The sequence below is a fragment of the Triticum aestivum genome, chromosome 1A, assembly GCF_018294505.1.
Source record: "Triticum aestivum cultivar Chinese Spring chromosome 1A, IWGSC CS RefSeq v2.1, whole genome shotgun sequence".
Taxonomy (NCBI): domain Eukaryota; kingdom Viridiplantae; phylum Streptophyta; class Magnoliopsida; order Poales; family Poaceae; genus Triticum; species Triticum aestivum.
In genome coordinates this window covers 308,290,094-308,313,282 of record NC_057794.1, presented here as the reverse complement: position 1 = coordinate 308,313,282, position 23,189 = coordinate 308,290,094, and positions in this window count along the sequence as shown.

Sequence of the window (23,189 nt, the reverse complement as noted above, 5' to 3'; positions counted from 1 at the left end):
AATTTCCTCACGCCAAGCTGCACAGCCACCCCAAAGATTGGAACCAAACTTGGTTCTACTGTAAAGATACCTCCCCTAAAGACGAGAACCCTCTGCCGGGCTACCGTGCCCACTTTCTCTCCAACAATCATCCACTGCCGCAACGTTTAAGTGCTACAGAATGGGCCTCATATGCCCCTCAACTCACCAAGCTCCGAGCCTTTATGGCCAACGGTTTATCAGGTGTCGACTTTGTGCGTTGTTGGATATCCTGGAGCATCTTGCCATTAAGCCGCCGCTCCGGTTTAATGTGTGAGTACACTGGTGAAGTAGAAGACTCCCAACACCACATCAACATTCAATTAACTAATGAATAAGTTACTGAGGGTGTCAAGAAGATTTTGAACGAATCGGAATCTGTCTGCCGCCAAACTGGTTTAAACCCCTTTTACACAAAAAACAAACCACCTGCTGTAAGTACTGTCCTTCCTTTTTATCTTCGACATTTTTTTAAACTGTTCAACCTGTGAATAACCTTCTGCTTGTTTATAAACAGGGTGATGATCCATTCTAGAAGAAGAAACCTGCAGAGAAAGCGGCAAAGCCATCCCATCCCAAAACAAAAGCCGTCAAGAGAACCTCAAAGCGGAAGGCAGCTGAACGCATCAGCATGGAACTTGATGACGACGCAGATGAACCAGAAGTTGAGGTAGAACTTGATTCACTTGGCTCCCTTTTCATGCATCTCATTAACAATGATACTTATCAGGAGGACGTGGAGGGCAGCCAAGCTGACGATGTAGAGGTAATTACCTTTTCCTCCGGTTCAGACTCTATGCCAACACAAAAAACTCGTCAAGCAGTCCGGAAAGTAAGCTTTTCTCATCCTCTTGCTTACTTGGATCCAACATTTATTTTGAAGACGCAGTAGCACGAGGCTCGCTGGACAACCCGGCACAACTGCCAACAGGTCACTTCGGCCGGTTTACCTGACACCCCGGTTCGGAAGCGCCGATCTGAGGTCTCCCCCACTTCTGACAATTCTTATCCCAAGGCAGGTTATTTCTGACAACCTCTTAATCCGTCCGATTCAAATTATCAGGTGACACCTCCCTCATCCTCTAGCGAGTCAACAACGACCCAACTTCCTCCTCTCAAAACCGTAGCTGGGTAAGTACTTGAACTCCTTCTTTTGATGTTGTTCATACTTTGTAGTGTGGTTTAACTTTCACATCTGTTGCTATTTCAGGGCCAAAGCTAGACCCAGCAAAAAGGCTCGGGTTAACAATCCGCCCAAAGACCAGGTGGTTCGTGAACTAGAGCAAACGGTTGAACCGGAACAGACGGCTGAACCGAGGGTCCAAATCCAGAAGCCATGTTTGACGAACCACCCCCTCAAGATCTGAATATTGATAATCAACCAGAAGCTGACACTGCTATACCTGACAGTGAACCGACATATCCAATCCGGGCTGACGATAGGTCTTCTAGTCCGTTAAGAGCCACTGACACTCCACCATCACCCGTAAAAACTACTGGAGGCCAAGGAGACGATGTTATCATTACCGGTATGGGCCACAGCTCTCCTGGCCATCCTGTAATCTTGGCCAAACATAGTGCCAAGGAAGAGTGTGCTGCCATGGAGAAGGGTAAATGGAGCACTGACTTGTCAAGCTACGCCCATCTTAGCGCTGAAGAACTCCACTCTGGCTTTTTAAATCGCCTACACTCAAACCGTGATTATGAAGCCGGTTTGGTGAACCTGATGAAGGAACGCTATGAGGTATTTTCATCAACCTTTCCTTTCTTGATTCCAAAGTCTAGACATCAGCCCAAGTAGCCCCCAAGGGCCGGTTTTATGATGTTAATCATAAACCGGGACTTTGTAATATCTTAATCCTTGCATGTTGATCTTCAATGTGTCAAGTCCTCAGTAAAAACAAAACCGATACTTTATCATTTTATTCATGTAGTTTTCATCGGTGTAACCCCCAAGGGCCAGTTTAGCTTTGCGAGGTAAACCGGGTCTTGAATCAATGCGTCAGTTTTGAACAGATGTACATTAGCCCCCAAGTGTTAAGGATAATGCTTGCATTGTACTTGAGACTTGTGAAAGATTTGTTGATAATAGAGCAAATAGGCATTAGCCCCCAAGTACAAAGTGCATAACTTGTTATACGCTCGGTACTTAGAAAATACATATCTCGTTGTTGACATATCTTCGCCTTTGCAGGCCGAGCTGAGTAAGAGGGATGCTCAAACCGCTGATCTTCAAGAGAACGTAAAGTCTCAACAAGCAGAGGCTTCCAACGCCAAAGAGGAGCTGACCAATGCCCTGGCAGCTATGGAAAAATTGAAAGAGACTTTCAACAAGGAACATGCTGACTGGGAAACAGAAAAGGCTGGTTTAACCAGGAAAGACGAGGACGCAGAAGCAGCCCTGAAGCCAGTGGTAGACAAACTGACCGGCCTGAAGCGGCAGATTGATGCCATGACGTCCGTTGTGTTTGGTAAGTACCTCTTCATGCCGTTTGTCTAATTCATAAGATCTTATCATTGACCGGTTTACTGATATTAAACCGTGACAGGCACCCGCATTGCTCATCTGGGCTCTGATATGCGGATGAAGCTTAAAGCGGCATACACCTTAATGGAACAGCTATATTCTGGATCCCAACATGCTATTTGCACTGCAGCGTATAACAAGCCGGCGCCATCATTGATAAAGGAAACACTTGAGAAGCTGGCCATGCTACCTGCCCGGATTACAGAACTGAAGAAAGCAGCCACAAGAGCAGGAGCGCTGACCGCACTAATCTGGGCCAAGGCATGGATTCCGGATCTTGAAGCGGCAAATATCATTAAAGGATATCCAGGTGTGAAGGGGGACAGTTCAGACTTCAACAATGATGATCTCCGAAGGCTACCAAAGGAGATGCGGCCAATAGCCAGCAAACTAGCGGAGGACACAGTCTTATCTCATTTCTAGCCGGTTTACGATGCTGAAGGAAAGAGACAGCCTGCCGTGATCCATGATGTTGAAGAACTTGTGCCTCCAATCCGTAAGCATACTTACGCTCCTGACATTGACCCCTCCAGCCTTATCCATGAAGAGGCCGTGTTTCAAGCTTTAACTGGAATCGATTGGTCAACGGTTGATTTCCAGCGTCCGAGGAGGGATGAAGAGGAGGTGACTGTACAAGATGACCCTCAATCGTTAAGCCGTCCCGATGAAGCATCCTAAACCGGCGACCGGTTTATCAGCTACAGTCTGCCACTGCTTGAAACAATTATTCAATTTGGGCCGTTTTGAAGCTCCTTGTAATAGGATAGCAGAAACACCTTGATCTGCCATGCCATCGAGCATGCTTGTGTTACTTGATATATTGAATATTTTTTCCACTTTTGGGATCTATTTATGCATAGTCCATTATACTTTGTGTTCCTGCATATAAGAACTTGAAAGCGTCCTAGTGGTTTACCACTGGATGGGTCATGGTGCCCAAAAGATATACATAACTTGGATGGAGAACCATGATTTATATTAACCAGATAAAATAAATAATATCTGTGACATACCTCGTTGGCTGACCAACTGCTTGTCTGGTAAAGGTGAAAAAACACCAATCCGGAGTGTTGTGAACTCCTTGCCCTCTTGCGGGTTCATATAGAAACCATATTGGGCTATAATAGCCGCATAATACTGGTGACATATAGTCAAAAACCAGACCGGAAGGATATACTACCGATTTAAAACTAATCATGTACTGACAACTAAGCGTTGAAAGTCATGCCGGGTTGTAAAGAACACCGGTTTATCAGAAAAATATTCATAAATCCCTTATCATAAAATAGCAAAGACAAGAAATATGCAAGGCTTTTCATGGGCTGCCAGGCCCTAAATCGAGGCTTTTCATGGGCTGCCAGGCCGCTGAGTTAAACCATTTTGTAAAGCCTGTTAAGATGGACCTCAATCTTTAACCAATCACTGTTTTAACTTTGACAAGTTCAGGGTCCATGGGATTGACTTGTCAAACGTTCGATGGGTCATACCAGGTTTACCTGGACGGAGTGGCTTACTTAAAGAGGTAGGATAACCCGGGGTTTTAGGTGAATACACCTGGCTTCCAAGCCTGGCTTGATAGCCTATTACAAGGGTCCAAGCTCACTGTTCTTTGAGAAGCAAGGAGCCCCCATGTAATATGTGAGCTATGCTCAGTGGTTACCTATGTTTGAACTGTGCTTAATGCAACAGATTCTCTTTGGCTCCACATAATTTCCTTTTGGCTTTAAAGCCTATCAAGAGGTGTAGTTATGGTGTGAAGACAACCAAGCCCCCTAGTGATATCCCTTTTTGGTTTTAAACCGATCAAGAGGTGTAGCTATGGTTCGGATACGACCAAGCCCCTAGTGATTTTCTTTATATCCGTGTGGTCGTATAGGCCAGTTTGACAAAACTCCGCTTTGTCAGTAGAAGCTCTTGTAGGCTCACACATGATGTAAAAAAACAGAGACCCCGCTTTATTCGAGGCTCCGGTTTATTATATAATATATACATTGTCATAAATATGTACATAAGAAGAGCCTGTGGCTCAAGTATAGTAAGGTCGAAGAAGAGCTATATTCCACGGCCGCTTGGTCTCCTCCTCCGATTTACGTGAGTCCTTGTGTTCTCGAACATCAATGAGTTAGTATGACCCGTTGTGCAGATTCTTGCTGACCACAAAAGGTCCTTCCCAAGGTGGGGATAACTTGTGCATATCAGTCTGATCCTGGATGAGCTGGAGCACCAGATCGCCCTCTTGAAAAGTTCTGGTCCTAACCCAGCGGCTGTGATAACATCGGAGATCTTGTTAATAAATCGTCGAACGTGCTGCTGCGAGATCACGCTCCTCATCTAACAAGTCCAGTGAGTCCTGACGTGCCTTCTCATTGTCAGCTTCAACATAAGCTGCCACACGGGGCGAGTCGTGACGGATGTCACTAGGAAGAACCGCCTCTGCTCCATAAACCATGAAGAAAGGTGTGTAACCCATAGATCTGTTAAGTGTGGTGTTGATGCTCCATAACACAGAAGATAACTCCTCCACCCAACAACCCGGTGTGAAACCATAAGCCGGGGTTTAATACCTCTCAAAATTTCTTGATTTTCCCTCTCCGCTTGACCATTAGATTGTTGGGGAACGTAGCAGAATTTTAAAATTTTCTACGCATCACCAAGATCAATCTATGGAGTCATCTAGCAACGAGGGAGAGAGGAGTCAAGTAGCGAAGATGAAGTCCATCCGAATCATGTTAGCAATTGCCGCATTCTATGACTATGAGATATGGAAAATGGACGTCAAAACGGCATTCCTTAATGGTTTCCTTAAGGAAGAATTGTATATGATGACGCCGGAAGGTTTTGTCGATCCTAAGAATGCTGACAAGGTGTGCAAGATCCAACGCTCGATTTATGGGCTGGTGCAAGCATCTCGGAGTTGGAACATTCGTTTTGATGAGATGATCAAAGCGTTTGGGTTTACGCAGACTTATGGAGAAGCCTGCATTTAGAAGAAAGTGAGTGGGAGCTCTATAGCATTTCTCATATTGTATGTGGATGACATACTGTTGATGGGAAATGATATTTTCTATGGCTCGCCGATCATCGGGCAAGTCAGTCAAAGTCCATACTTCGTTTTCATACATGGATCCTATCTCGGATTTCATGGCTTCCAGCCATTTGTCAGAATCCGGGCCCGCCATCGCTTCTTCATAGTTCGAAGGTTCACCGTTGTCTAACAACATGATTTCCAAGATAGGGTTGCCGTACCACTCTGGTGCAGAACGTGTCCTTGTGGAACTACGAAGTTCAGTAGCAACTTGATCTGAAGTTTCATGATCATCATCATTAACTTCCTCTCTAGTCGGTGCAGGCACCTTAGGAACATTTTCTTGAGCTGCGCCACTTACCGGTTCAAGAGGTAATACTTCATCAAGTTCTACTTTCCTCCCACTTATTTCTTTCGAGAGAAACTCTTTCTCTAGAAAGGACCCATTCTTGGCAACAAAGATCTTGCCTTCAGATCTGAGGTAGAAGGTATACCCAATAGTTTCTTTAGGGTATCCTATGAAGACGCATTTTTCCGATTTGGGTTCGAGCTTTTCAGGTTGAAGTTTCTTGACATAAGCATCGCATCCCCGAACTTTTAGAAACGACAGCTTAGGTTTCTTCCCGAACCATAATTCATACGGTGTCATCTCAACGAATTTCGACGGAGCCCTATTTAAAGTGAATGCGGCAGTCTCTAAAGCATAGCCCCAAAATGACAGTGGTAGATCGGTAAGAGACATCATAGATCGCACCATATCCAATAGAGTGCGATTACGACGTTCGTACACACCATTATGGTGAGGTGTTCCAGGCGGCGTGAGTTGTGAAACTATTCCACATTTTCTTAAGTGTGTGCCAAAATCGTGACTCAAGTATTCTCCCCCACGATCTGATCGCAAGAACTTGATTTTCTTGTCACGTTGATTCTCAACCTCACTCTGAAATTCCTTGAACTTTTCAAAGGTCTCAGACTTGTGTTTCATTAAGTAGACATACCCATATCTACTCAAGTCATCAGTGAGGGTGAGAACATAACGATAGCCACCGCGAGCCTCAACACTCATTGGACTGCACACATCAGTATGTATGGTTTCCAATAAGATGGTTGCTCGCTCCATTGTTCTTGAGAACGGAGTCTTGGTCATTTTACCCATGAGGCATGGTTCGCACGTGTCAAATGATTCGTAATCAAGAGACTCCAAAAGTCCATCTGCATGGAGCTTCTTCATGCGTTTGACACCTATGTGACCAAGGCGGCAGTGCCACAAGTATGTGGGACTATCATTATCAACCTTACATCTTTTGGTATTCACACTATGAATATGTGTAACATTACGCTCGAGATTCATTAAGAATAAACCATTCACCATCAGAGCATGACCATAAAACATATCTCTCATATAAATAGAATAACCATTATTCTCGGATTTAAATGAGTAGCCATCTCGAATTAAACGAGATCCTGATACAATGTTCATGCTCAAAGCTGGCACTAAATAAAAATTATTGAGGTTTAAAACTAATCGTGTAGGTAAATGTAGAGGTAGCGTGTCGACGGCGATCACATCGACCTTGGAACCATTCCCGACGCGCATCGTCACCTCGTCCTTCGCCAGTCTCCGCTTATTCTGCAGCTCCTGTTTTGAGTTACAAATGTGAGCAACGGCACCGGTATCAAATACCCAGGAGCTACTACGAGTACTGGTAAGGTACACATCAATTACATGTATATCACATATACCTTTGGTGTTGCCGGCCTTCTTGTCCGCTAAGTATTTGGGGCAGTTCCACTTCTAGTGACCACTTCCCTTGCAATAAAAACACTCAGTCTCGGGCTTGGGTCCATTCTTTGGCTTCTTCCCGGCAGCTTGCTTACCGGGCGTGGCAACTCCCTTGCCGTCCTTCTTGAAGTTCTTCTTACCCTTGCCTTTCTTGAACTTAGTGGTTTTATTCACCATCAACACTTGATGTTCCTTTTTGATTTCCACCTCTGCTGATTTCAGCATTGAATATACCTTAGGAATGGTCTTTTCCATCCCCTGCATATTGAAGTTCATCACAAAGCTCTTGTAGCTCGGTGGAAGCGACTGAAGGATTCTGTCAATGACCGCGTCATCCGGGAGATTAACTCCCAGCCGAGTCAAGCGGTTATGCAACCCAGACATTTTGAGTATGTGCTCACTGACAGAACTATTTTCCTCCATCTTACAACTGAAGAACTTGTCAGAGACTTCATATCTCTCGACCCGGGCGTGATCTTGGAAAACCATTTTCAGCTCTTCGAACATCTCATATGCTCCATGTCTCTCAAAACGCTTTTGGAGCCCCGGTTCTAAGCTGTAAAGCATGCCGCACTGAACGAGGGAGTAATCATCAGCACGTGACTGCCAAGCGTTCATAACGTCTTGGTTCTCTGGGATAGGTGCATCACCTAGCGGTGCTTCTAGGACATAATCTTTCTTGGCAGCTATGAGGATGATCCTTAGGTTCCGGACCCAGTCCGTATAGTTGCTGCCATCATCTTTCAGCTTGGTTTTCTCTAGGAACGCGTTGAAGTTGAGGACAACGTGGACCATTTGATCTACAAGACATATTGTAAAGATTTTAGACTAAGTTCATGATAATTAAGTTCATCTAATCAAATTACTCAATGAACTCCCACTCAGATAGACATCCCTCCAGTCATCTAAGTGAAACATGATCCGAGTTAACTGGGCCGTGTCCGATCATCACGTGAGACGGACTAGCCAACATCGGTGAACATCTACATGTTGATCGTATCTTCTATACGACTCATGCTCGACCTTTCGGTCTTTCGTGTTCTGAGGCCATGTCTGTACATGCTAGGCTCGTCAAGTCAACCTAAGTGTATTGCGTGTGTAAATCTGGCTTACACCCGTTGTATTCGAACGTTAGAATCTATCACACCCGATCATCACGTGGTGCTTCGAAACAACGAACCTTCGCAACGGTGCACAGTTAGGGGGGACACTTTCTTGAAATTATTACGAGGGATCATCTTATTTAAGCTACCGTCGTTCTCAGCAAATAAGATGTAAAACATGATAAACATCACATGCAATCAAATAGTGACATGATATGGCCAATATCATTTGCTCCTTTTGATCTCCATCTTCGGGGCTCCATGATCATCGTTGTCACTGGCATGACACCATGATCTCCATCATCATGATCTCCATCATCGTGTCTTCTTGAAGTTGTCTCGTCATCTATTACTTCTACTACTATGGCTAATGGTTTAGCAATAAAGTAAAGTAATTACATGACGTTATACGTTGACACACAGGTCACAAATAAATTAAGACAACTCCTATGGCTCCTGCCGGTTGTCATACTCATCGACATGCAAGTCGTGATTCCTATTACAAGAACATGATCATCTCATACATCACATATATCATTCATCACATCCTTTGGCCATATCACATCACAAAACACTTGCTGCAAAAACAAGTTAGACGTCCTCTAATTGTTGTTGCAAGTTTTTACATGGCTGCTATAGGATTCTAGCAAGAACGTTTCTTACCTACGCCAAAACCACAACGTGAATTGCCAATTTCTATTTACCCTTCATAAGGACCCTGTTCATCGAATCCGATCCGACTAAAGTGGGAGAGACAGACACCCGCCAGCCACCTTATGCAACTAGTGCATGTCAGTCGGTGGAACCAGTCTCACGTAAGCGTACGTGTAAGGTCGGTCCGGGCCGCTTCATCCCACAATGCCGCCGAATCAAGATAAGACTAGTAACGGCAATATAATTGACAATATCGACGCCCACAACTACTTTGTGTTCTACTCGTGCATAGAAACTACGCATAGACCTAGCTCATGATGCCACTGTTGGGGAACGTAGCAGAATTTTAAAATTTTCTATGCATCACCAAGATCAATCTATGGAGTCATCTAGCAACAAGGGAGAGAGGAGTGCATCTACATACCCTTGTAGATCGCGCGCGGAAGAGTTCAAGAGAACGGGGTTGATGGAGTCGTACTCGACGTGATCCAAATCACCGATGACCTAGTGCCGAACGGACGGCACCTCCGCGTTCAACACACGCATGGTTGGGAAGACGTCTCCTCCTTCTTGATCCAGTGAGGGGAAAGGAGAGGTTGATGAAGATCCAGCAGCACGATGTCGTGGTGGTGGATGCAGCAGGATCCCGGCAGGGCTTCGCCAAGCGCAAGCGGGGAGGAGAGGTGTTACGGAGGGAGAGGGAGGCGCCAAGAGCAAGGGGTGTGGCTGCCCTCCCTCCCCCCTCTTTATATAGGGGCCTTGGGGGGGGGGCGCCGGCCCTAGGAGATGGATCTCCAAGGGGGCGGCGGCCAAGGGGTGGCTTCCCCCCCCAAGCCAAGTGGGGGGCGCCCCCACCCCTAGGGTTTCCCAACCCTAGGCGCAGGGGAGGCCCAAGGGGGGGCGCACCAGCCCACTAGGGGCTGGTTCCCCTCCCAACTCAGCCCATGGGGCCCTCCGGGATAGGTGGCCCCACCTGGTGGACCCCCGGGACCCTTCCGGTGGTCCCAGTACAATACCGGCGACCCCTGAAACCTTCCCGATGGCCGAAACTGGACTTCCTATATATAAATCTTTACCTCTGGACCATTCCGGAACTCCTCGTGACGTCCGGGATCTCATCCGGGACTCCGAACAACTTTTGGTTTACTGCATACTAATATCTCTACAACCCTAGCGTCACCAAACCTTAAGTGTGTAGACCCTACGGGTTCGGGAGACATGCAGACATGACCGAGATGCCTCTCTGGTAAATAACCAACAACGGGATCTGGATACCCATGTTGGCTCCCACATGCTCCACAATGATCTCATCGGATGAACCACGATGTCGAGGATTCAATCAATCCGTATACAATTCCCTTTGTCAATCGGTACGTTACTTGCCCGAGACTCGGCCGTCGGTATCCCAATACCTCGTTCAATGTCGTTACCGGCAAGTCACTTTACTCGTACCGTAATGCATGATCCCATGATCAACCACTTGGTCACATTGAGCTCATTATGATGATGCATTACTGAGTGGGCCCAGAGATACCTCTCCGTCATACGGAGTGACAAATCCCAGTCTCGATTCGTGCCAACCCAACAGACACTTTCGGAGATACCTGTAGTGTACCTTTATAGTCACCCAGTTACATTGTGACGTTTGGCACACCCAAGGCACTCCTACGGTATCCGGGAGTTGCACAATCTCATGGTCTAAGGAAATGATACTTGACATTCGGAAAAGCTACAGCAGACGAACTACACGATCTTTGAGCTATGCTTAGGATTGGGTCTTGTCCATCACATCATGGTCCATTCTCCTAATGATGTGATCCCGTTATCAATGACATCCAATGTCCATAGTCAGGAAACCATGACTATCTTTTGATCAACAAGCTAGTCAACTAGAGGCTCACTAGGGACGTGTTGTGGTCTATGTATTCACACATGTATTACGATTTCCGGATAACACAATTATAGCATGAACAATAGACAATTATCATGAACAAAGAAATATAATAATAACCATTTTATTATTGCCTCTAGGGCATATTTCCAACATAGATTGGGGGTGAGCCACTGATGCTACATCAAGCCGGATGTGCTCACGTTGGCAAAATTCCTCCATCTCACCCTTTGACAGATTAGTACCATTATCAATTATAATACTGTGTGGAAAGCCAAACCAGAATATCACCTTTTTGATGAACTGAACCGTCGTGGCCGCATCACACTTACTGACTGGCTCTGCTTCTACCCATTTGGTAAACTTGTCAACTGCCACTAACAGGTGAGTATTTTTGTCCTTGGATCTCTTAAAGGGTCCAACCATACCAAGCCCCCAAGTTGCAAACGACCAAGTGATTGGAATCATTCTCAACTCCTGAGCCGGAACATGAGCGCGACGTGCAAATTTTTGACAGCCGTCACACCTTTTGACTAGATCCTCAGCATCAACATGAGCTGTCAACCAATAGAAACCATGACGAAAAGCCTTAGCTACCAAGGATTTTGAACCGGCATGGTGACCACAATCTCCTTCATGGATTTCTCGCAAAATTTCACAACCCTCTTGAGGATATACACAATGTTGAATTGCCCCTGTGACGCTGTAACAATGTAACTCCCCATTGATTATGGTCATTGACTTGGAACGCCGGATTATCTGCCGGGCCGAGGTTTCATCCTCCGGTAACTCGCCCCGGTTCATGTAAGCCAGGTATGGGATTGTCCAATCCGGTATAACATGCAAATCTGCCACCAATTGAGCCTCCGGGTCAGGAATAGCCAACTCCTCCTCTGTTGGTATCTTGATCAACAGATTATGCAGTACGTCGAGGAAGACATTTGGTGGGACCGGTTTATGCTGAGAGCCAAGGCGGCTTAAAGCATCCGCCGCTTCATTCTTTCGCTGGTCTATATGGTCAACTTGATAACCCTTGAAATGACCAACCACTATGTCCACCTCTCGTCGATACGCAGCCATGAGTGGGTCCTTAGAATCTCAAGTGCCAGATACATGTTGAGCCACCAGGTCCGAGTCCCCGAAGCACTTAACCCGGCTTAAGTTCATCTCCTTAGCCATCTGAAGACCATGGAGTAGGGCCTCGTACTCAGCTGCATTGTTAGTACAAGGGAACATTAAGCGGAGAACGTAACAAAACTTGTCACCTCGCGGGGAAGTTAATATAACTCCAGCCCCCGAGCCCTCCAATTGCCTGGACCCATCAAAGTGAATAGTCCAATACGTGTTATCTGGCTTTTCCTCTGGTGCCTGCAACTCTGTCCAATCATTGATGAAGTCCACAAGTGCTTGAGATTTGATTGCTGTGCGAGGTGTATACTTGAGCCCATGAGTACCAAGCTCAATAGCCCACTTGGCAATCCGCAAGTTGCTTCTCTGTTTTGAATGATATCTCCCAGAGGGGCTGAACTGACCACTGTGATAGGATGACCCTGAAAATAATGTTTGAGCTTCCGGCTTGCCATAAACACCCCATACACCAGCTTCTGCCAATGTGGATACCTCTGCTTTGATTCGATAAGCACCTCACTGATATAATAAACCGGCCGTTGAACCGGATACTCCTTTCCAGCCTCCTTGCGTTCAACAACAATAGCCACACTAACAGCCCTGGCATTAGCAGCCACATACAGCAGTAAAGGCTCTTTATCGATCGGAGCTGCAAGCACAGGCGGTTCAGCTAACTGCCTTTTCAGATCCTCAAACACTTTATCAGCCGCATCGCTCCAGACAAAGTCATCCGTTTTCTTTAACATCTGGTATAAAGGGATAGCTTTCTCCCTGAGACAACTGATAAACCGGCTCAAAGCCGCAATCCGGCCGACAAAACGTTGAACGTCATTAATACACGCCGGTTTAGCCAAAGACGTGATTGCTGAATTTTTCCCCGGATTAGCCTCAATGCCCCTATTTGATACCAGAAAACCCAAGAGTTTGCCTGTCGGGACACCAAAGACACATTTGTCCGGATTGAGCATCATCTTGTAAACCCGGAGGTTATCAAAGGTTTCTCTCAGGTCATCTATCAATGTTTCCTATTTCCTGGACTTTATCACAATATCATCCACATATGCATGAACATTGCACCCAATCTGCTTATGAAGACAATTCTGAACATAGCGTTGATAAGTTGCCTGGGCACTCTTGAGCCCAAAGGGCATGGAGACATAGCAGAACGCTCCAAAATGAGTTATAAAAGTTGTCTTCTCCTGGTCCTTAACTGCCATTTTGATCTGATGATAAGCAGAATAAGAATCCAAAAAACACAAGCGGTCACAACCCGCCGTAGCATCAATAATCTGATCAATACGAGGGAGGGCGAAGGGATCCGCGGGGCAAGCCTTGTTCAAGTCTGTGTAGTCCACACACATACGCCAAGTGCCGTTTTTCTTGAGAACCAGCACCGGATTAGCCAACCACTCCGGGTGAAAGACCTCCACGATAAACCCTGCGGCCAACAACTAAGCTACCTCTTCACCAATAGCCTTGCGCCTTTCTTTGTTGAAGCGGCGGAGAAACTGTCTGACCGGTTTAAACTTAGGATCAATATTAAGTGTGTGCTCAGCGAGTTCCCTCGGTACACCTGGCATGTTAGAAGGCTTCCATGCAAAGATGTCCCGGTTCTCACAGATGAACTCGATGAGCGTGCTTTCCTATTTGGGATCCAGGTTAGCGTTGATGCTGATCTGCTTGGATGAATTGCCAGGAACAAAATCAACCATCTTAGTGTCTGTGGCCGATTTAAACTTCAACGCCGGATCATGCTCCGTAGTTGGCTTTTTCAAAGAAGTCATGTCTACCAGATCAACTTTGTCCTTATAAAACTTCAGCTCTTCTGTGGCACAAACCGACTCAGCATAAGCCGCATCGCCTTCCTCACATTCCAAAGCAATCTTCCTGCTCCCATGTACTGTGATGGTCCCCTTATGACCTGGCATCTTAAGCTGCAGGTAAACATAACACGGCCGTGCCATGAACTTGGCATAAGTTGGTCGCCCAAACAGGGCGTGATACGGACTCTTGATTTCACCACCTCAAAAGTCAATGTTTCTGACCTTGAATCATGATCATCTCCAAAGGCCACCTCTAGAGCTATCTTGCCCACTGGATATGCAGACTTACCGGGCACCACACCATGAAAAATGGTGTTCGAAGCTTTAAGATTCTTATCTGTCAACCCCATACGGCGGAAGGTATCATAGTAGAGAATATTGATACTACTTCCCCCATCCATGAGCACCTTGGTGAACTTGTACCCCCCAACTTGAGGTGCCACCACTAAGGCCAGATGACCCGGATTGTCAACCCGGGGTGGGTGATCCTCTCTACTCCATAAAATGGGTTGCTCAGACCAGCGCAAATACTGAGGCACAGCCGGTTCAACAGAGTTCACGACCCTCTTGTGAAGCTTCTAATCACGCTTGCACAAGCTAGTGGTGAAGACATGATACTTCCCACTATTTAACTGTTTCGGATTGCTCTGATAACCTGACTGCTGCTGCTGATTCCCCTGATGGTTATAACCTCCCTGGTTGCCCTGGTTCCCTTGATTGCTATGTCCGGTTTGATTGCCCTGAAATCCTGAACCGGAGCTGCCGCCTCCATAACCCGGCCCATGGAAACCACCTCCTGAACCGCCCGACGGGCCATTGTCATACTGAAACATATTGGAGTTCTTGAATTCTCGCATGATGTAAAAATCCTTCCAAAGATGTGATGCTGGCTTCTCCTTTGATCCATGCTTTAGACAAGGTTGATTTAACAGGCGCTCTAGATTGGGGCCTGAACCTCCGCCCCTCTGGGGCTGCTTGCCCTTACGACGCTGACCGTTATCATGAGCATTGGTGTTAGCCACAAAGTCAAAACTATTGTCGGCCTTGCGCTTATCATTATTCCCATGACCTGCCGGGTTATGCTGCTGTCCCTTGGTGTTGTCGTTTTTCTTTCCTTTCCCTGGTTTGTCCTCCTCCGAGTCAGGGTCTTTGGTATTATCTGAATCGGCATATTTAACCAAAGCGGCCATAAGCGTTGACATATCATTGCAGTGACGTTTGAGCCTTCCTAACTTCTGTTTGAGCGGCAGAAACCGGCAATTGCCCTCCAACATTAGCACTGCGGTATCTGCATTGATACGATCCGACGAATGCAGAATAGCTGAGACCCGCTTTACCCAATGGGTTGTAGACTCCCCATCCTCTTGAACACAAGCGGCCAGGTCCACAATTGACATAGGCTGCTTACAAGTATCCTTAAAATTCTGGATAAACCGGTGCTTTAATTCGGCCCATGATCCGACAGAGTTAGCTGGCAAGCTCTTTAACCAAGTACCAGTTGTCCCCTCCAACATCATGGTGAAGTATTTAGCACACACCGCCTCATCCACATCTAACATCTCCATTGCCATCTCGTAGCTTTCAACCCATGCCTCTGGTTGCAAATCGGCGGTGTAATTGGGTACTTTACGAGGTCCCTTGAAATCCTCTGGCAGTCGTACATTACGTAAAGCGGGGGTGAGACACGGCACCCCTAAGGAATTGAAGACCACACCTAGCTCCACTGAAGCGGTAGGGGGAACCGGAGTAGGTTGACGAACTCCATGTAGAGCTGCTAACTCGGCCTCTCGACGTGCACGACCATGATCCACCACATCCTGCGCATTAGCACCTCCACCTGCCGGGTTGTGCCCTCGTGGCGAGTTACGGTGACGTGCACTGCTTGACACGGCCGGTCCATCCTCAACGTGCCTGCTGTAGCTCCAGCTCGGGCGGGGGGTGGAATGAATCCTCTCGCGACTATGCAAATAAGCCTGCTGCTGGTTTAAAGCTGTTTGAAGGAGCTCTCTGGCTTGTCGTGCCTCAATCGCAACTGGTGACTCGCTGTCGGTTGGGAGGGCTGCCAATCATGAAGCGGCGGCCACAATGTTGTCCAACGGGTTGGAGTAATGCCTCGGGGGCGTCGGAACATACTACGGCACAATGTTGTTTTGACGAGGCGGGTCCATCGTTTGCGGCTGAACCGACACTCCTGTTCCCGGTGCCTCCGTCCGGTTTAATACTGGTTGGTTACTAGTTCCTGCTCCTGGCGTGTTGAAGAGATTTCTTGGCTCATAACCTGGTGGGAGATGCGACCGGTATCTTCTTCTCATGACTTCCTCTGAGGCATTCTGATCCAGCCTAAGCCGGTAGGCCTAAGCTTCTAACTCGGCCCGTTCCGTAGCCATCCTAGCGTTATCTGCTGCTAGATCTGCTTTAGACTGAGTTATCTGATCTTTCACCTTTGCAATCTCCGCATTGTGCTGGTCCCGGGCTGCTGCATCCACCTCCGTGGCCATCAATGTTGCCAAAGTGTCGAACAAATCAGACATAACTTGAGCCAGAGGCGGCGCAGAGCCCCCTGCTCCCGCTGGCGTTGCTATCGCTGAACTGGAGAGCATTGCCGCGGCGATTGATGAGTGGTGTGCTGATTGTGTACCGGCCATGAAGATAGCGACCCGGTTTGGAAGATCGAGGGGGTCTGGAATACTGTTGCCATCGGAACCTCCGCTAATCCGACCGTCCTGCAACTCATATAGCGGTTCCGTCTCTCCAGTTGAAGACTCGTCGTCAGAGCAGACAATGGTTTCTCCATCAGATGTCGGTCCATCCTCATATTCCGCTCCATGGATGACACCTACGAAGACATGCCTTGCTGCGGGCTAAACCGGGGAAGGGCTTGCACGCTGAGCCGTCTCGATGATGTCGGTGCACGTGTCCGGCTCAGGGCTCGGTTCGCCGACCTTGCCGATGAAGACGTGAATCCCACCAAAGGGGACCCGGTATCCGTATTCGATTGAACAGGCCTCGGGACCCCATCCTGCGTCGTAGATGTAGAGCTTGCCGCGACGACTCTTCATCATCCGGCCCACAGCGTATCCCTTGAGTCCATCAAAGTTGCCCTTCAAGAACTCGAAACCATCGTGCGATAGCCCCATGGTGGGCGCCAACTGTCATGGGTTTGTCACGGCAGATGTCCTTGTGAAAGGACTTAGTCGTGGAGCCATCGCTACGGGTTAGCTTAAAGGGGTTAAACCGGACAAGGGACACGAGGGATTTTATACTAGTTCGGCCCCTTCGATGAAGGTGAAAGCCTACGTCTAGTTGTGGTTGGTATTGCTAGGGTTTCGATGACCAGGGAGCGAATCCGCTTTGCCTGGCTCTCGAGTTGTTGTCCGTTGTTCTCAAACCGCGGTCGGGTCGTCCCTTTATATACATAGGTTGACGCCCGCCAGTTTACAGAGTCCCGAGGCCGGATCATAGATGTGTCCGGCTCGGTCTCTATTCCTCTAACTTACAATACACGTTACATGACAAAGTCGGTTTACATCTACAGGCTTTAACCCGCCTTTGGGCCTTGGGCCTTCGTAAAGCGCCACCATCTTCACGTCTTCATGGGATTCTATCTTCATGGAGCTAACCCGGCCACTCCTAGCCGGTTTACCTCCAGTAATCATATCCCCAACACCATGGCTAACTCCTTAGTCACATTGAGCTCATTATGACGATGCATTACCGAGTGGGCCCAGAGATACCTCTCCGTCATACGGAGTGACAAATCCCAGTATCGATTCGTGCCAACCAACCGACTCTTTCGGAGATAGCTGTAGTGCACCTTTATCACCACCCAGTTATGTTGTGACGTTTGATACACCCAAAGCATTCCTACGGTATCCGGGAGTTGCACAATCTCATGGTCTAAGGAAATGATACTTGACATTAGAAAAGCTCTAGCAAACGAACTACACGATATTGTGATATGCTTAGGATTGGGTCTTGTCCATCACATCATTCTCCTAATGATGTGATCCCGTTATCAACGACATCCAATGTCCATGGTCAGGAAACCATAACCATCTATTGATTAACGAGCTAGTCAACTAGAGGCTTACTAGGGACATGTTGTGGTCTATGTATTCACACATGTATTATGGTTAATACAATTATAGCATGAACAACAGACAATTATCATGAACAAGGAAATATAATAATAACCATTTTATTATTCCCTCTAGGGAATATTTCCAACATCCGCCCTCGAGGCTAAGGGTTTGTACTAGTAGCTATGTGTTTAATCTCTCTCTTTCTCTTTCTCTCTCTCTCTCTCTCTCTCTCTCTCTCTCTGTCTCTCGTGTTCTTGAGATGGCACGGTCTTGATGTATCGCGGGCTTTGTTAATATAGTCGGATCATATGGTGTTTTCCCCTCTCTATCTTGTTGTGAATTGGGTTTTCTCTTTGAGATTTCGTTTTATCGGATTGAATACTTTTATGGATTTGAGAGCACTTGATGCATGTCTTGCATATGAATACCCATGGTGACAATGGGGTATTATATTGATTCACTTGATATGTGTTTTGGCACTCAACTCGTGGATTCCCGAGGTGACATTGGGGTAATCTATGCATAGGGGTTGATGCACGTTCTCGTCTTTTGTTTCTCTGGTAGAAATCTTGGGGCACTCTTTGAGGTTCTTTGTGTTGGATTGAGTATTATGAATCTGAATTTGCTTTGGTGTTATTTTAGTATGAACTCTTAATAGGTCGATCAAAAAGAATAATTTGGTGTTATTTTAGTACGAACTCTTGAGAGATCAGTCGGAAAGAATAGCTTGGTGTTATTTTAGTATGAACTATTGGATAGATCGATAGGAAAGAACAGCTACAAATAATTTCTTCTTATGTTCTCCGCTAGATAGGAACATTGGAGTGATTCTTCATCGCACGTTGAGGGATGGTTATATGATCCAATTATATTAGCATTGTTGAGAGATTGCACTAGCGAAAGTACAGACCCTAGGCCTCATTTTCTAGCATTGCAATACCGTTTGTGCTCCGTATTATCAATTGCTACCTTGCGGTTTTTATTGTTCTTGTTACAAAAACCAATATCTACTATCCATATTACACATATATCACCATATCTTCACTGAACTAGTGCACCTATACAAATTACCATTGTATTTGGTGTGTTGGGGACACAATAGACTCTTTGTTATTTGGTTGAAAGGTTGTTTGAGAGAGACCATATTCATCCTACGCCTCCCACAGATTGATAAACCTTAGGTCATCCACTTAAGGGAAAATTGCTACTGTCCTACAAAACTCTGCGCTTGGAGGCCCAACACAAGTCTACAAGAATAAAGTTGCGTAGTAGACATCATATAGCAGCAGAGCCAGAGCAGAACAATTGCTCAATGCACACAGTTAGTCCACAACTGCCATAACTTTAGCAGACAAACTCTGATTTCGAAGAACTCAAGCTTGATAGAAAGATAATGACAGAAATCTTTAGAACAAGCAAGAGCAATATGCCAAAAATGTAGAAGTGTGAAACCACCATAAATGAAGAACCGACAAAAACTCCAACATCTAAAGCATAATAGAAGAGCATATGAAATCCGTTTTTGATGAACTTGAGCTTGTCAAGAATATAACCACAAACTCCAAAACTTCACATAGAGAAAAGACAAACAAGAACAAAGAAAGAAGACGCCAATGATGAAAAAGTTTGAGCTCTCTATGAATGATACGATCAAGCTACTCACTCAAGAGCCCCACTTGATAGTACGACTATCGATCCTATAACCCGGTCTCCCAACTAACACCACGAGACTGGTAATATAGAAAACCTATCAAGGATATACCTTAGCCTTTTGCATAGTCCACTTGAGCTAGATGATGATGATCTTGACCTCCTCAAGTTGGACCACCTTTCTCGATTGCGCTGGCGTGATGATGACTAGTAAATTGCTCCCCCATACCCCATTATGGGTGAGCCTCTTTTAGGCACATCTTCACATGTCCATTATCACCATAATCGACGGCAATTTTCGAGCATGTGATCTCTTCATGACGCTCTACTTGAACTTGCACAACGCAACCTTGATGACGACCACTACTTGATGTCATCCTCCATGGGTTATATGATATCCTCCTTTTGGTGCAGCCCATGGAAAGATACCTAACCCCACATAGATACCTCACATAGATCATGGGTTGGTACACAAAAAGTAATGGGCAATGCTTACCATACCATGGGATCACTTATTGATCCCACTCAGTACATCTTCTACACTTTGTGTGTTGATCAACTTGAATACACTCTTTGCACTTAGTATTGATCAACCTTGTATCCAATCTTCTCTCTTGATAAAGATGATGCCATGAAGGTAAACATGAATGCTCACACAATCTTCTTCTTCTTCAAGACATGCTTACAATAGGCTCAACTCTCACATGACCAATCTTTGGGTAACTCCCTGAATAACACCTTTGACTAACACATAATCTCCTTATAACCTTGAAACCAACATATGGTCTTTAAGCAATGCCTATGGACAAACCTTAAAGTATAACTCAAAACAACCAATATTAGTCCATAGGGATTGCCATCAATTACCAAAATCAAACATGGGGGCACCATGCTCTTTCACGAAGTCCTCCGGGGCGACCGTCGTCTTGCCATAAGGGAGGTGAGAACTGTGTGTCTCCAGCCTCCAACGATCAAGCAGGGCAGTTAGTGAAACATGGTTGATCTTCGATGGTGTATGCTTGAGCTAGAGGACGAAGGATAGTAGGCCCGCTCCCTCGAAGTACGGCTCGAACCGCTTGTCGTATGGCATCTCAGTGTCGTTTGTGTGTCCCCTCATTCGCACACTTGGCAACAACTGTAAAAAACACAAATTGGCCACTCCCTTCAAATTGTGAAAAATAAAGTTAACATGAACAAGATTATGCTTATTACCTACACATTCTCAATATACCACCCATGATGCTCCTTGTCGTAATCACCGTCAAGCCCAAGATACCAACACCCATTGTCTGGATCATTAGCCATCCTAAGAAAATTGGCATTTCTCATCAATTATCAAACAAAAATTATATGTACATACATGATAACATCCATACTTGACACACTCATCCATACATATGCATTTTAGATTATCCATAAAAGTTAACCTTACTTCACCATTAATAATTTCTATGGCATACTCACTCCATCCACGAGTAAATGTACATCTAGCTTTTGTCCTAAGTCAAAGTTTTAAAACTTTGACCAACTTCATAGAAAAAGTAGCAACATTTATGGCACTAAATTAGTATCATGAGATCCGTTTTGAAATTACTTCCATAATATATCAATTTGATGTCATATGTATTAGGCTGCTGCCAATGCATGGGTGCTTAGATGAGGTGCTAAGCACATTAAATAGCTTAGCAACTATACTCCTCAATGCATAGGTGCTTAGCTTATGGTTGCTAAGCTTGCTTCATTTAATGATTTAGCAACTAAAGCTCTTCATGTATTGGTGGGCTTCCTTCCTTTAAATGTTTTGCCTAGGTTCACGCGCTTAGCATTGTTTCTTTCTGAGGTCACCACACTCATCTCTCTCCTCTTAAATAACTTGCCACATCAGATTTTTTGTCTACGTGGAAGGCTTAGCACCTGTATGTTGGGAAATGTAGTAATTTCAAAAAATTCCTATGCACACACAGGATCATGGTGATGCATAGCAATGAGAGGGGAGAGTGTTGTCCACGTACCCTCGTAGACCGAAAGCAGAAGCGTTAGCACAACGCGGATGATGTAGTCATACGTCTTCATGATCCGACCGATCCAAGTACCGAACGCACGGCATCTCCGAGTTCAGCACACGTTCAGCTTGATGACGTCCCGCGAACTCCGATCCAGCAGAGCTTCACGGGACAGTTCTGTCAGCACGACGGCGTGGTGACGGTGATGATGTTGCTACCGATGCACGGCTTCGCCTAAGCACCGCTACGATATGGTCGACGTGGAATATGGTGGAAGGGGGCACCGCACACGGCTAAGAGATCAAGAGATCAATTGTTGTGTCTATGGGTTGCCCCCTGGCCATGTATATAAGGGAGTGGAGGAGGGGGAGAGGGCCGGCCCCTATGGCGCGCCCTGGAGGAGTCCTACTCCCACCGGGAGTAGGATTCCTCCCCTTCCAAGTAGTAGGAGTAGGAGACAAGGAAGGGGAAGAGGGAAGAGAAGGAAGGAGGGGGCGCCGCCCCTCCCCCTAGTCCAATTCGGACTAGTCATTGGGGGGGCGTGGCCTACCTCTCTATCTCCCCTAAAGCAACAAAATACATGGCAGGGATCCACTCAAGATGCTTGACAAAAGATGAACACTTAGCTATGGCTAATTCACTCAATAGCAGGTTCAAACAAGCATGGCAAAAGTGCAAACGATGACAGGTTACAGACTTAGTGAAAATAACAACAAGTCAGAAATTTAACATCAGGAAGCAATGTTTAGAGCAAGGTAACAACATGCTACAGGAACATATCATGGCAAAGCAAGGCATGGCATGAAGCTACTCAAAGCATACTGCAAAAGTCCCTTACTGACCATAAGCCAAAAGGGATTAGAAAATACAATGGCAACCATGCGAACATAGCAATTATCGTTAACAGATTCAGACTTAGTAGAAAACTGAAACATGGCAAAACAGATATTAAGTAGGCATGTTTACGAGCTCGTTGCACTCACCACAAGGCATTGCATGACAAACTAAGCATACACCCAGCAAGTAGACATGGCATAGAAGCTAAACATCGCAAGAACAACAACATAGCATGCATGGATAAACTAGAACAACCTCGGCAAAAATGCTTAACACGTAAACATTCTGCCAGGAGCATTTTATAGCAAAAGTAGAGCTTGATTGAGTCAAGCTAGGGTGCTCCATAAATGCAAACAAAGACATGGATGGATAGAGCACAACAATATCTACAAAACATCCTTACTGATCATGATCAAAAGAGGCATGGATCACTCTGTAGCAACAAGAATACATGGCATAAAAATATTGACAGGGCAAAGACTTAGAATATTTTGAAGTCCCTGAAATCAGCAACATTGAGAGGGCTACTTTGCATGCTTGTACTAGTCACCACAGAGATCACAAAAATACATGGCATACACCCCTGTAAATATGGCATGGCATACTTCAAAACTCATGTAGAGCTCAAGTTCATAGGAGGCACACAACAATCATGGCAAAAATGA